This window comes from Anser anser (genome assembly GCF_964211835.1).
Source record: "Anser anser genome assembly, chromosome: 2".
In the NCBI taxonomy this organism is placed as follows: Eukaryota; Metazoa; Chordata; class Aves; order Anseriformes; family Anatidae; genus Anser; species Anser anser.
In genome coordinates this window covers 143,504,724-143,516,803 of record NC_139721.1, presented here as the reverse complement: position 1 = coordinate 143,516,803, position 12,080 = coordinate 143,504,724, and positions in this window count along the sequence as shown.

Sequence of the window (12,080 nt, the reverse complement as noted above, 5' to 3'; positions counted from 1 at the left end):
TTAATATTTTGAAAACAATGCAACTGAATAATAGTCTAAATTAACAGGAACTTTATACTGTATGCACCCGGGAAAACTGTTTTTAAAAATGAAATAATTGATTTTATTGATCAAAAATAGAATCCAAAATAGTATAGAAGAGATACTTGGAGACTAAAGCTGCATTTGAAGAACAGTGGGATTCTTACTCATTAAACATGAATTAAAACGGTTAAAATGAGTTTTAGCATCCTTCTTTATCTCCTTGAGGCACTGTCTGTAGCAGAGCAAAGACGTGACCTCCAGCAGATAGCAATAAAAGATGGTCGGGAATCGGTATTGAGGACGCGAGGCCTCAAGTGCAGACCCCTGGACCTGAGCTCATGGCATTCATGAACCGTGGTTCGTGGTTCAGAGGTGAGCTGTAGCTCCCGAGCACACCTCTGCTGTCTGCAATGCTTCTGAGAGCTTTCAGGTGCTTTAAGAAAGGCTCCATGTAAGATTATTTACGCCAAATTTGTTTCCGCCGGTTCCTGGTAGCGACATGCACGCTGGAGCGAAGTCAAGGCTGAGGCGTGCAGCAGGCCTCATGTTGTTCGGCGGCCATCACAGGGTGGCAGCGGCTCTGGGCAGTCACTGAACGGAAACGTAGATGCCACAATTTCCTGGTGAAATTACGGGACAAAAATGTAGATGCCAGGATTTCCTGGTGAAAGGGGTCTGCCCTCAGATTCCTGTGATGGGAGGGGTGTCTGGGAGGTCTCCTGCATTTGGTAGCTGAAGTGAAGAGGCGACTGGTCTTGGTTGCTCAGGCTGCTCTGTAGGGGGGTAGGCCTGTAAGGGAGCTTGCTCGTCTTTGCCTGTCTGGCACTTATTTTTTAAGATTTGTGTCTTCCAGACTATTGGTTTCCGTAATTTATAATCTTTGTGTAGGGGCATCTTGTCAGCAGCTCAAAGGCCGAACGCAACATGAAACTTTTTTTTTCCCTCTAAGAAAAGCTCACATTTTACCTTTCCTTTTACCTGGTACTCCAATCTTTGTTGATTCATGATTTATATTTGTGATTTATATTCGAGATGCTTTCATTCATTTCTAATTGCAGTTGCTACTAGCTTCAGCAGCCGTCTCTATCCTTTTTTCCTTCTCGATTTGTACAGTAACTGAGCACGAATACTTCGCTTCCCCCAGAACATAAGCGATTGGTTTCCACAGGCAGGAGTTGACAGGTTGCAGGACATTTAGTAGCTATTCTTCTTGAAAATTAATATAGTCCTTCTTTGTTACGGCTTTAAAGAATCTGCCGTGATGGCTCCAGGCTTTAAATGATGATGTCAAAATGTCAAAGAGGAAGGTGGCCATATGTGAGGTCATGAGTCTCACCGATGCGTTAAGCCTTGAAAGACAACTGCGGGCTGGAGATGAGCAACTGCGTGCTGTGGGGGAATGCCACACAGGAAGGACACCTTGGGAAGCGGCACTTCCCCCGGAGGTCGTCCTCACGGAGCTGGGAGGCAGGTTGTGGGGCGTCCTTGTGGGCAGGAGAGAAGTAATACACGTTAAATGCACGCTGGCTTTTCTTGTAACTTCTAGTAGTCGGTTAAGAGAGTTACAACCAGATTCCAGTGCCCAGTCAAATCTAAATTTATATTTTAAAACAATGGGTTTTTATTAAATTCCTTGGGTAACTATTCTACAAGCCTTTAAACACAGCGTCTGAACTCAAGAAAAAACTAACATGAGTGCTGGAAAATTTTGGAACAGGTTCAGAAAGTGAATATTTATGAGAATGTTATGATATATGTATCCTCAATACAGGATCTGTGGGTTTCTTTCTTTCCTTTTTTTTTTTTTTTAAACTAAGGTGAAACATCCCTCCTTATGACTCATATCTATCCCTGTGCACTTCTGTAGATGAGATGAAGGAGGAGAATTTGCGTGAGTTCTATCCTTATGTGGGACTCAGACTTATTTAAGCTGGGGAGTTACGCATACATGGCACAAAGTAGTGGATCTTGATTTATATCAGGATTACAGTGTTTGTTTTCTGAATGTGGTGGATTTTGTCTGCTGTGTATTTTGCACGTGCTACTGCGTACACAGTTAGACCTACTCAGATTGATGTGATTGTATCAAATGAATACTTGTGGTCTATTACTGCGGGGTGCAGGTTTGCCCAAATGAGACTTTTTTTTTTTTTAGACTAAAGTAAGTACTGAAAAACTAAGAGGCTGTTAAGATGTATTATTGAAGTAAGAATACTGCTAAAATGCGACCGTACTTTCAGAGGGTAGCCCTCTGTGTGTAACAACTGGCAAGTGATCGCCGATCCTTAGGGTCTGGATGTGGTAAGGGGAAATCTTGTACTGATTATTGTTATAAGCAGGACGGTGCGGGCTGTGCTTATGCCTCAGAGCCAGCCGCACATCTGGATCTGTGTTCTCTAAGCATTGTCTTCCACAAGCAGCAACAGATGATGCTAAATGATACTGATACCATTGTTTCAAGTAATTGCAGTGTTGTGGTTTTTTTTTGTTAACAATTATAATAATCTTTAATAATGCTTCAAAGGTAGTGGAGGCCAGCGTATTTTCTGTATGTCAGAAATGACATTTCCAACAGTTCATTTTATTACGTGCTATCTAGGAAAGCTTTTCTGAAAGTCGGTTTAAGGCACTGAAATAATTCTAAGCATGTTTTGTTAGTATCTGTTGTAATAATAAATGAATCATTGCTTGTTTTTAAGACTAAGTAGACAATTAACTCTGTTCATGTGATGTTTTTTCATTTTACTGGATATAAGTTCATGTCTCACAGGTTGATACAGTGGGGCTTTAAACTCTCATTCTAGGTAAAGTGGCCATTATTTTCTGCAAAGGACAGCTCATGACAAGAAGTTTGTTAGGGCGCCTACTTGTAGGTGTCTGCAGCTACCAAGGGCCTCTGTGTTCGGAGATCTTCTTAAGGCACAGTTAAGCTTCTGTAAACTCACTTGAACAATGTAGACCAACCATTTCTCAGTAAAGTCACCAGAAGTGGAAGCAAGGCATGGATAGCTTTTTGGTGTTGGTATTTTAATTCACTGTATTTTTTTAAGTCGTTTTTTTTCCAAATGTTTTTGAAATCCCATCTGTTTTATTCATTGAGTAAAGGAAAGAAAAAAATCAATAACTGGTCCCTGGTGAGCAGGAGCTTAATTTTAACTGAAATCTCCTTTGCATGCCCAGGGGAAGGGCCATAATAGATGCTGTTTGGGATCCAGTGGAACAGTTATCATTGAGGTGACTGCTCCAAAGTTAGGAGAAGCCTGGCTTGAAACTCAGGCTAAAAAGAGTTATGTTTTTTATATTTTATTTTATTTTATTTTATTTTATTTTATTTTATTTTATTTTATGCCAACTTATTTCTCTTTCTTGCGATAAATACTGATTTTTAAATAAAAGCATGAATAATGATTTTTTGCCTTCTTGATGAAAAAGGGTGTTGATTTGGTGTCACAAATTTTTTCTACATTTGTTCTGTACAGAGGAAAGAGGGCAGCTTCAAACTTTGTGGCATATCTATTTGATGTTACTTTTAGATTTGTAACGTGTACCCACATGTGAGAGAAAGTCAATTTGAAATATGCGGCGATTGTAAATGTATCACCTACTCTGCAGGATTTACTGATGGGGTGTTTGGATCTTTTCCTAAAACACTTGCTGTGGAAATTTCTGGGGAATTGGTGCCATGCTATTTACTAGGTGTGTGGTTTGGCATGGGGCTCTCTACTGGCAGTGCCAAGCGGCTGGTCTCACCTTGGAAAGTCGTGATCCACGCGAGGCCTTGGGCTTTGAAAATTGTTTGTCTTTGCAGGCAGGTTCTGGAGGAAGATCAGAGCTGCAATTAATCTGTTTACAGTTAACGCTTACGCGTGGCTTACTCAGAAAAAACACTACACTTAAAAACAAAAAAGATGGAAAAGCCGTAGAACAAATGACTGAATAGAGCAAATCTGGTTTTAATTAACTGCAAAATTGGTTGCAAATGTTTTCAAAAACTTTTAACATTAACAGGTTTGTAAGTTGCTCTTTGGGAAGCTCTCCGCAAGTGGCACGGCTCTCCAGAGAGTGCACGAGTGGTGGAGATGCTGCACTTGCAGCTGCAACCCATGAGGCTGGGTCCCCCCTGGGAAAGAAACCTCTTCCAGGAAGGAGCAGAGTCCGGGACTGTGTCTGGTGGTTGCCTGAATAGAGGAGTTTAGCTTTATGTACGTGAATGCGTTTTATCTCTTATCTGCTGCTTCTTTTGCTGTGAAAATTCAAGTCATTTGGTGTTTCCTCACTGTGAGACGCTTCCTCATTTTGAGCCACCTTGGGGCCCAAAACAGCATTCCTGACCCCACTGTGGACTGTCCCTCCTGCACATCACTTAACGAAGTGCGTTTGGCCATCCGCCTAGGGCTTCATCTCACACGAACGAGTTAGCACCCTTTCTAGAGGGGTGCACTGTGCGTGGAGACTCAAAGGAAGCGGAGAGGGTTGAGGTAGCTGAGGGAGGCACGCGCTGTCAAGGGCTGCTGTTGCAGGCATTGGACAAAAGCTTTTCCACGGGGCTGGAATGCCTGGTTAATTTTAAGAATTGATCTCCAGTTATTAGCTGCAACTGAAAGTGGTGACATAGTAAAGGAAAAGGTGTTGGGATTTCCAGAGCAGTCAGTGTTACGGACTATATTAGTTTATTATAGATAAACATTCAAAACTCTCCGCCAATCCTAAATGCTTAAATGGCTGAGATTGGCATGTCATTACCAGAAATACAGTGTATATTTGCCAGTTTAGGCTGCAAATAGAATTTCTGATCATGTCCAACATAAATGGACGATTGATTCCTGTGTGGAGCCACGAGTTGGACTTGGTGATCCTTGTGGGTCCCTTCCAACTTGGGATATTCTTTTCTCTTCTGTTCTATGAATATCAAAGATGTTTTTGTGGCAGAATCCTGTCCAAGCTGAGGTGTTTTTTTGGGAGTAACAGGAGTTGAATGTATTTAAAAAAATAATGTTTATTATCTTGAAGAGCACTATTAAGCACTACTTCATTTTTGTGGAAAGCTTCAACCTTTACAGAGAAAAAGCAAAACCCTGTAAAAAAATCAGCGAGGCTTTGAAAAATGTTTTAATAATGAAGCTGAGCAAATCATTTTAAAAATAATTTACTCTGTGAATGCAAATAATGTAATAATTGATCTCAGCCCACAAGAGTCATAAATTTTTCAATTTCTTTAATTAATATCTATATTTGAATTATCTGGTTAAAACGTTTGATACTTGTCTGGAGTAGCTCTTGGTCAGAGTTGCTGTAGCAATAATAAACACTGTTCCAGCTCTTTGACAGATGAGCGTGCAGGCATATCACGGGAGATTTTTACATGCGTAGATTTAAAATCTTTCCCATGTGTGTGAATGTTTCTAATGTTTGTGCATGATTTGTTCAGCACTGCTCAGCTGCGGATGCAACCGTCGCGTTTTGCTTGCTGTCTAAGTCAGCAGGCTTTTCTTAGCAGCTCTGGCTAACGCTTTTTCTCGTTGACTTTCGCTGCTGATAGATTGCTGCCAGGTTGCGTGCTGGTTCTCTTGAGCCCGCCGGTACTGAGAGCTGCCAAAACGATTTTGCCTGTTGTTAGCACGACTCAGGGAATTCACCTCCTGCAGCCTGCATGATCCCCAGGCAGGTACTAATTTGATTACTGGGATGCCCGTGTAGCCCTTTAAAGCTATCAGTTAATGCTGAACCCACGAGCCCTGGGTGCAAACCTTTCTGTGGTGAGAGAGGCGAAATCCTCCCCCTTGTACGGGAGCGGGGCCCTGCGGGCGGACGGGGTGGAAGATGCTCTCCTCCTCGGCGCTGCGCTCCGGGCGCCCGCTGCCCTCCCTCGGGCGCCGCTCTGGCTCACCGCCCTCCTGCCCGGCTTGAGGTCTGCGTGTGAAACCCCAATGCGCGCGGCATGGGGGTGCCTCGCAGTCATCGGGGGCTGCATCCACGGCCTTTGCATCAGGTAGCAAAGCGCTGCTGTTTCAGTTCCGCAGGTGACAACAGAGGTAGGGGCACCGCAGTCCGAATTCCTTCGTGACGCCAGGCAGTTCGGTGCTCGCCTTACGTCTTGAGCGTGAGGGCTTACATTCTTTGATAACTCATCTTGCAGGAGGTTTGTGCAAGTGAAAAAAAGTGCTAAACTGGATCTCCTGTTTCTGCCTTCATCCCTGTCATTTGTCAAACCAGCCTAGTGTGACGTTGTGTGCGTGTCTGTGTGCGCGCCGTACTCCTGGTAGGCGTTTCAGTTCAGGCAACTTCTGGTGGCCTACCAAAGTAGGAACATTTACAGGACTCATCAGGAGTAAGTAATAATTTTAATGGAGCAGTTAATTAGCTCTGCTCTTTTCAGACAGGAACATTAGAATTTAATGAGAATTGCTAATTTCATAAAGCATGGAAATATATTGCCCCAAGCAAAATATGGTAAAACACGTTATCACAAATAGCATTTTTAAATGACCGTAGTGACATTTTCTCACATTGTCGGATGATCCATAATGTTTGTATGTAGTGACTCTAGGTAAAGTATATATTTGGCTCACGTTATAGGATATATTACTGTTTTAAGATACAATTTTCAAAGGCTTTATTGTTGGGGAATAGGAATACAAACTTAAATACAGTGTTGTAAATGTGATTCTGTATCACTGTGAGCTTTTCTTTGACCATTTAAAAAACAAAACTACTGATCACCTTGAAGCATCACGTAAGAGCAACCGAATTTCTTTGACGAGGGCTATAATAGTCTCTTGTGTCAGATCTATCACGCTACTTATCTGCGTAAAATAAGCACATCACCTGTTTGAGAATAAGATGCCATAAAACAGGGACAGAAAATGTTTATCAAACAAATACATTTGGGGCTATTTTAGTTTGACATCATTCGACGACATACCTAACATAACAAGCAACATACAAACATTTCATTTAAGGAGATTTTTTCTTCAGTATTTTATGTAAATGCTTATCTCCAGTTTCTGTGTCTAAGCTATTGTTCACAGTATAAAAGGAAACCATTTCTCATTTCCAGATTCAGGGCTGGTTTAAATTGGCCCGGCTTCCACTGACCTCCATGGGGTTGTACCAACATCCAGGAGTGGAGGGTGGGACCCCAAATCTTTAACGAGGATTCTAGAAGTCCTGGAATAGAGGAGAGGAAAGTCTTTCTGTTTTAAATGTGCAATGCTATTATATATATTACAGCTGGTGATTGTTCTTTGCAGAGTTCTTGCTTCTGTGTTTGAATATATACGTGACATTCTTTGTTGTATTCTTTGCAAATTAAAATAGCTGCTCGAGAAAACTGAAAAAATGACATGAATATTGATGATATGGATATTATGAACTGATATGGAAATTATGATTGTGAATATTATGAAATGGCTTTCTGAATGTGGCCTGGGCTTGCGTGCTGAACAAACATAGCACAAAATGGAGGCAGCCAAAAAAGTTGATCCTGATCCCTCATCCCTGTAGTGCGATGCAGCATATGTAGTCCAACAGAATTAAATAAACATAAAACTGGTGTAACAGGGCAGAGATTCAGACTTGCATAGTTTCTGACCTTATTCGTGAAAGAGTTATAGCCTGGATTAAACATGTCAGAGTGAGTAAGGGCCAAAACAGAGCTTTCCTGCCACCGAGGCTGCGCTGTAGTACCCTATCATTAGATCACTGCAAGCGGGGAGATCTGAATTCCTCCTGTTGCAGCAATACCTAGCCAAATACAGAAAGATCAAACCGTTCAACTTTTCATGATAGTCCAACCCCTTTCATTTCTTGAAAGTGCAGAGCAGTAAAATGAACCGTTCTTTCTTGCTGGCTCTTCTGAGCAAAAAATAGCAAGATAAAACCCTGGCTCAAACTTCAAACACACAATACATCTCCCATCACAGATGTGGAAGAAAATCACTCATGAGATATTTTTTTTTCTGTACAAATTTGCATTAAAAAAAAAAGTAATAATCATTGCAGACTTTCAACAGTCATAATAATATATGTAATAGATGTATTAGTAATTAGAAATCTATACATAGGTAGGCTGAAAACTGTGGGAGATGAGTAACTGGAGGGAACGTTCCAAGTATTGGCCATCCAGAGATGCAACAAAACGTATTCTACTTCTCCCCAAAAAATTATTAACTTTTATAATAATTAGCACCAAAGGGGAATTTTTGTTTCAGCCTCTTTTTCATCTCGCAAGCATGATGATTTACGTTACGGTAAAGATTTTTATGCACTGCAGCAGCAGTGGGGCACTAGGAATCAGAAATCAAGGGGTGCTGTGTCCGTATAACAACAAGACAATCTCTTCCGGAAAGCTGACAACTACAGGAGTGTAGGAGAGGGGCAGAACAGAGCGGGGAAGGCATTGCAACAGCACCGATTATTGCACATGGCTATGAAGAGTCAGATTTGAGCATTACTGGGTGATTTCCGAGAGGTGAGTTGAGCAGACGTGGGATGTGGCACCGCTGCCACAGTTCCATGGTCTGACTCGAGCTGCGCTGCCTGCCCCGGAGCAGGTGCTGGAGGCGGCCCCGGTTCAATCGTGATGGTTGTTTTCTGGTCCTGCTCTGCAGGAATTTTCCCTTGGTCTCCCCGAGGAGCTGGAGAGGTGAGGGAAGAAGGACAGCTTGTACCTGGTACCTCAGTTGCTTCGTTTCTACCTGCTTTGGAGGGGTTGGTGCCATAAATGACTGCAGCATTCCCTGCAGGAGGACAAGTGGTGGCAAAGTCTCCATGCCTTCTGCCTGCCTCTGCACGTGCAGGTAGCAGGCAGCCTTACCCTGCTCCTCCTGCCCATCCTGCAGGAGCTCTCTGCCAAGGAAATCGCTTGGGTTTGCCACTTGAGGTTTGACTTACACCAGTCTCCATCCTCAAAGGGGTCAGGGCTATGATGAACAATCATTTTTCCCTCACATCATCTTTTTTTTTCCTCACAATAACATATAAAAAGTGAATGGAGATAATGGCTTTTTGTTTGGTTTAACCCAGACCCTTTATATTATTTCAATGTTGGTTTCAAATTTAATTGGAGAGCAATTGGCATCAGCAGTTGTACACTTCATCATCGTCATATCATACGATCTCAAACCTAGCTACTTAATCCCGTAAGATGATTAGCACCTTATTGCTGTATTGTATTAAATATTTATGCCAAAGTTTTCTTTTCAGCATTTGCAAATCCTTTCAGTCAATTAACAGCAAAATGTAAAGCTTTCAATTTGGTGAGAGCTACCGTAATTATATTTACTTTGCAGTTTATTACCATATGTTTAAAATGTTTGTGTGTTTGTATTACACCTAAAAACTTCATTAAAAGCACATTAAAGCTGCAAAGTGTCGTATTCTGGAATTAGGAGGCGATGGAAGTATATTTTCCTTTGCAACTTTAAAACTCTTTAGGGAAATCAGAACCGCTTAGTAGCTGTCCAGCCTCAGCGTACAGCGTGAGGAGAGGCAGGCGCCTCTGAGAGGGATGTGAACCAACGCATGTGATGGTCGTGGAGCCGCCTGTACTCGTAAATAGGGGGTGCCAGAAACGGGGTACGTCTCCCCAGCAGTGAAGCACCCGACTATGCTCAGAAAGGAGCTTCCTGAGCTTGTGTGGGATATGTAGGCTGCAATTAGCAGCCGTGCTGAGTTAAGCTCCTTTCCCCAAGGGAGAGAGACATCAGGAGAGTCTCTGAGATGGAGGTATATTAAGAGGAAAACTCCACAGTTCTGTACTGCAGTGACATTTCTATTTATTTCACGGACAGTGAAACGTCCTGGCTGCTGCAAAGCTGCCCACACATTTTACATGGGATCGTAATCGGATAAATGCAGCTGTTGTTCTAGGAGAAAGAACTGGAATCGTGGGCTCCCCACCGCAGGCATCACCGCCACCACTATGAATGGACACGTGCTCTTGCTCTCCCTCTTGGTGGATCCTCACTTTGTGTAACTGCAGGACACCTTCAAAATACAGGGGCAAAACGCCGTAAATGGATTTGCCCTGTAGGTGGGCGCACGAATGTCCTTCGGTCTATGGAGAAATAGCCTGAATTTGCTGTTCCTGTGCAAGTCCTCAGTCATGAAACAGTTCTGTGCAAGGAGTTACTGCCGTGAGCAGCAGCAGCAATTGGATCTAGCTAAAGTTTCTGGGACTGGGACTTATTTAAATGACTAAGAACTTGTGCACCACTTTTAAATGATGTTTTCATGAGCTCATAAATCCCATTCAACAATATTGTCAAACTGCTATTTTACGTGATGTACCCTACGTAATAGTAGGTGATGCATCGATTTTTACCTCAGTGTGTTTCAACCAAAACTTCTGGCTGAGTTCTTCAGCCGCTGTGGATTCACGTAGCTCTGTTGGCTTGAGAGGAGATGTGATGCTTTACACCAGTTAAAGGGAGGGTCTCTCTTCCTAAGGTCATTTCCTTGGGTCTTTTTAATGTGGTATTCTTCTGTCGTTTCATTTTTCATTCTTTTACCAAGAACCTTAAGTGCTTCCCTATAAACATTAAAAAATCCACTTGTATCTTTGGCATCAAATGTAACAATAGAACTTGTTTTTACATCTCTCCATGGTACAATATAGAGGCATTGCCAAAAGCTATCCACTATCATTACAAACATGGGAATGGAAGACATATATAAACATAGAAGTGTAACCTCTTTCTCCAATAAGATTTTATAATAGCAACAGTGAACTTGACCCAGTGCATTTCCTGTAGGGATAAGGTGACCCGCAGGGGTTAATGGCCCGTGGCTTTGCCTAGGGCTATCATCTCACCCAGCCAGTGATTAATCCTGAAGAAATGCCCTTTGCTCCCATCATTATCCCTTAAATGGAGCCTTTAGAATTCAAAATAATTTTGGACTGGAATTTACCACTGCCCTGCACTCCTTTCACTGCAAGGAACTTTACTGTAACTGCATGTCACACTTGCATAAATAACCTTCAGAGAGAAGGAAAAAAAAAAAAAGGAAGAAGAAAAAAAAGATTAAAGGACTGGCCCAGAGAAAGGGAATAAAACTGCAGTGCACACTACGACTGCCAACAATATTCCAACGGCAAGATGATGCAATAAGCGGAGGATACAACTGCTGCAGCGAGTGGAGGAATTGGAAAATACTAAAATATTTGCAGCATTTAAGAATTTTCTTATGCAAGCGTTGACTGTGGCATATTTTCAGGCAGCAATGTATTATGGTTTTTTTGTTTGTTTGTTTTGTTGTTGTTGTTTGTTTGTTTGTTTACTTAGCTGGTTTCCAGGCTTTTATTTTCATAAACTGATGATGGCAAAGTCCCTGCACTGGAAACTCACAGTCTGAAAAGCTGTTTTAGGGACTGGGTTATTCCCTTAGATGGACAGAGTGAAGAAAAACCTGAGAATGTTGAGATAGCATTCCCATTACTTGAAACCAGAAAGTTTCAGCTCATCTGCTGCATTCTCCTGCAGGAGAATTGCGAATTGTCACTTGCGCATTGTATCTGTTAGCATAGCATCTCAGGTATTTTTAGGGCCTATTGCTTATATGCTATTCCTGAGAAGGCAGTAAAATCTGTTTTGGAATGGCAATCTGCAATCTCAGGCACTTCTTTACTCCCTTCTTACGCCATCTGATGAAAGTGCCATACCTGCCCGTACCGAGATAAACATGTCTAGTACACAAGGCCGTAGAAGCAGTTAAATTTACTTATTGGCTTTTATGTTTTAATAGACACAAGTTTTCTCATACACGCTTTCAATTAATGAATGCTTCAAATAGCAATTTATTCAAGGTCAGGACTGGAGAACCAGTTTAAGGTAACAGCTCTGGAAGCCAGCCCTGTCTGCCGAACGCGGTCTCTTTGTGGTGCTTGTCTGCCAGAAGCTGTGGCACAAAGGGACATGGCTTAGTGGTGGGACTCGGTACGTTGGGTTGATGGTTGGACTTGGTCGTCTTGAAGGTCTTTTCCAACCTAGATGATTTTGTGATTACAATATAGAGAATCTCATATGCAGATTTCATGGTTTTCTTTTATGCTTTCG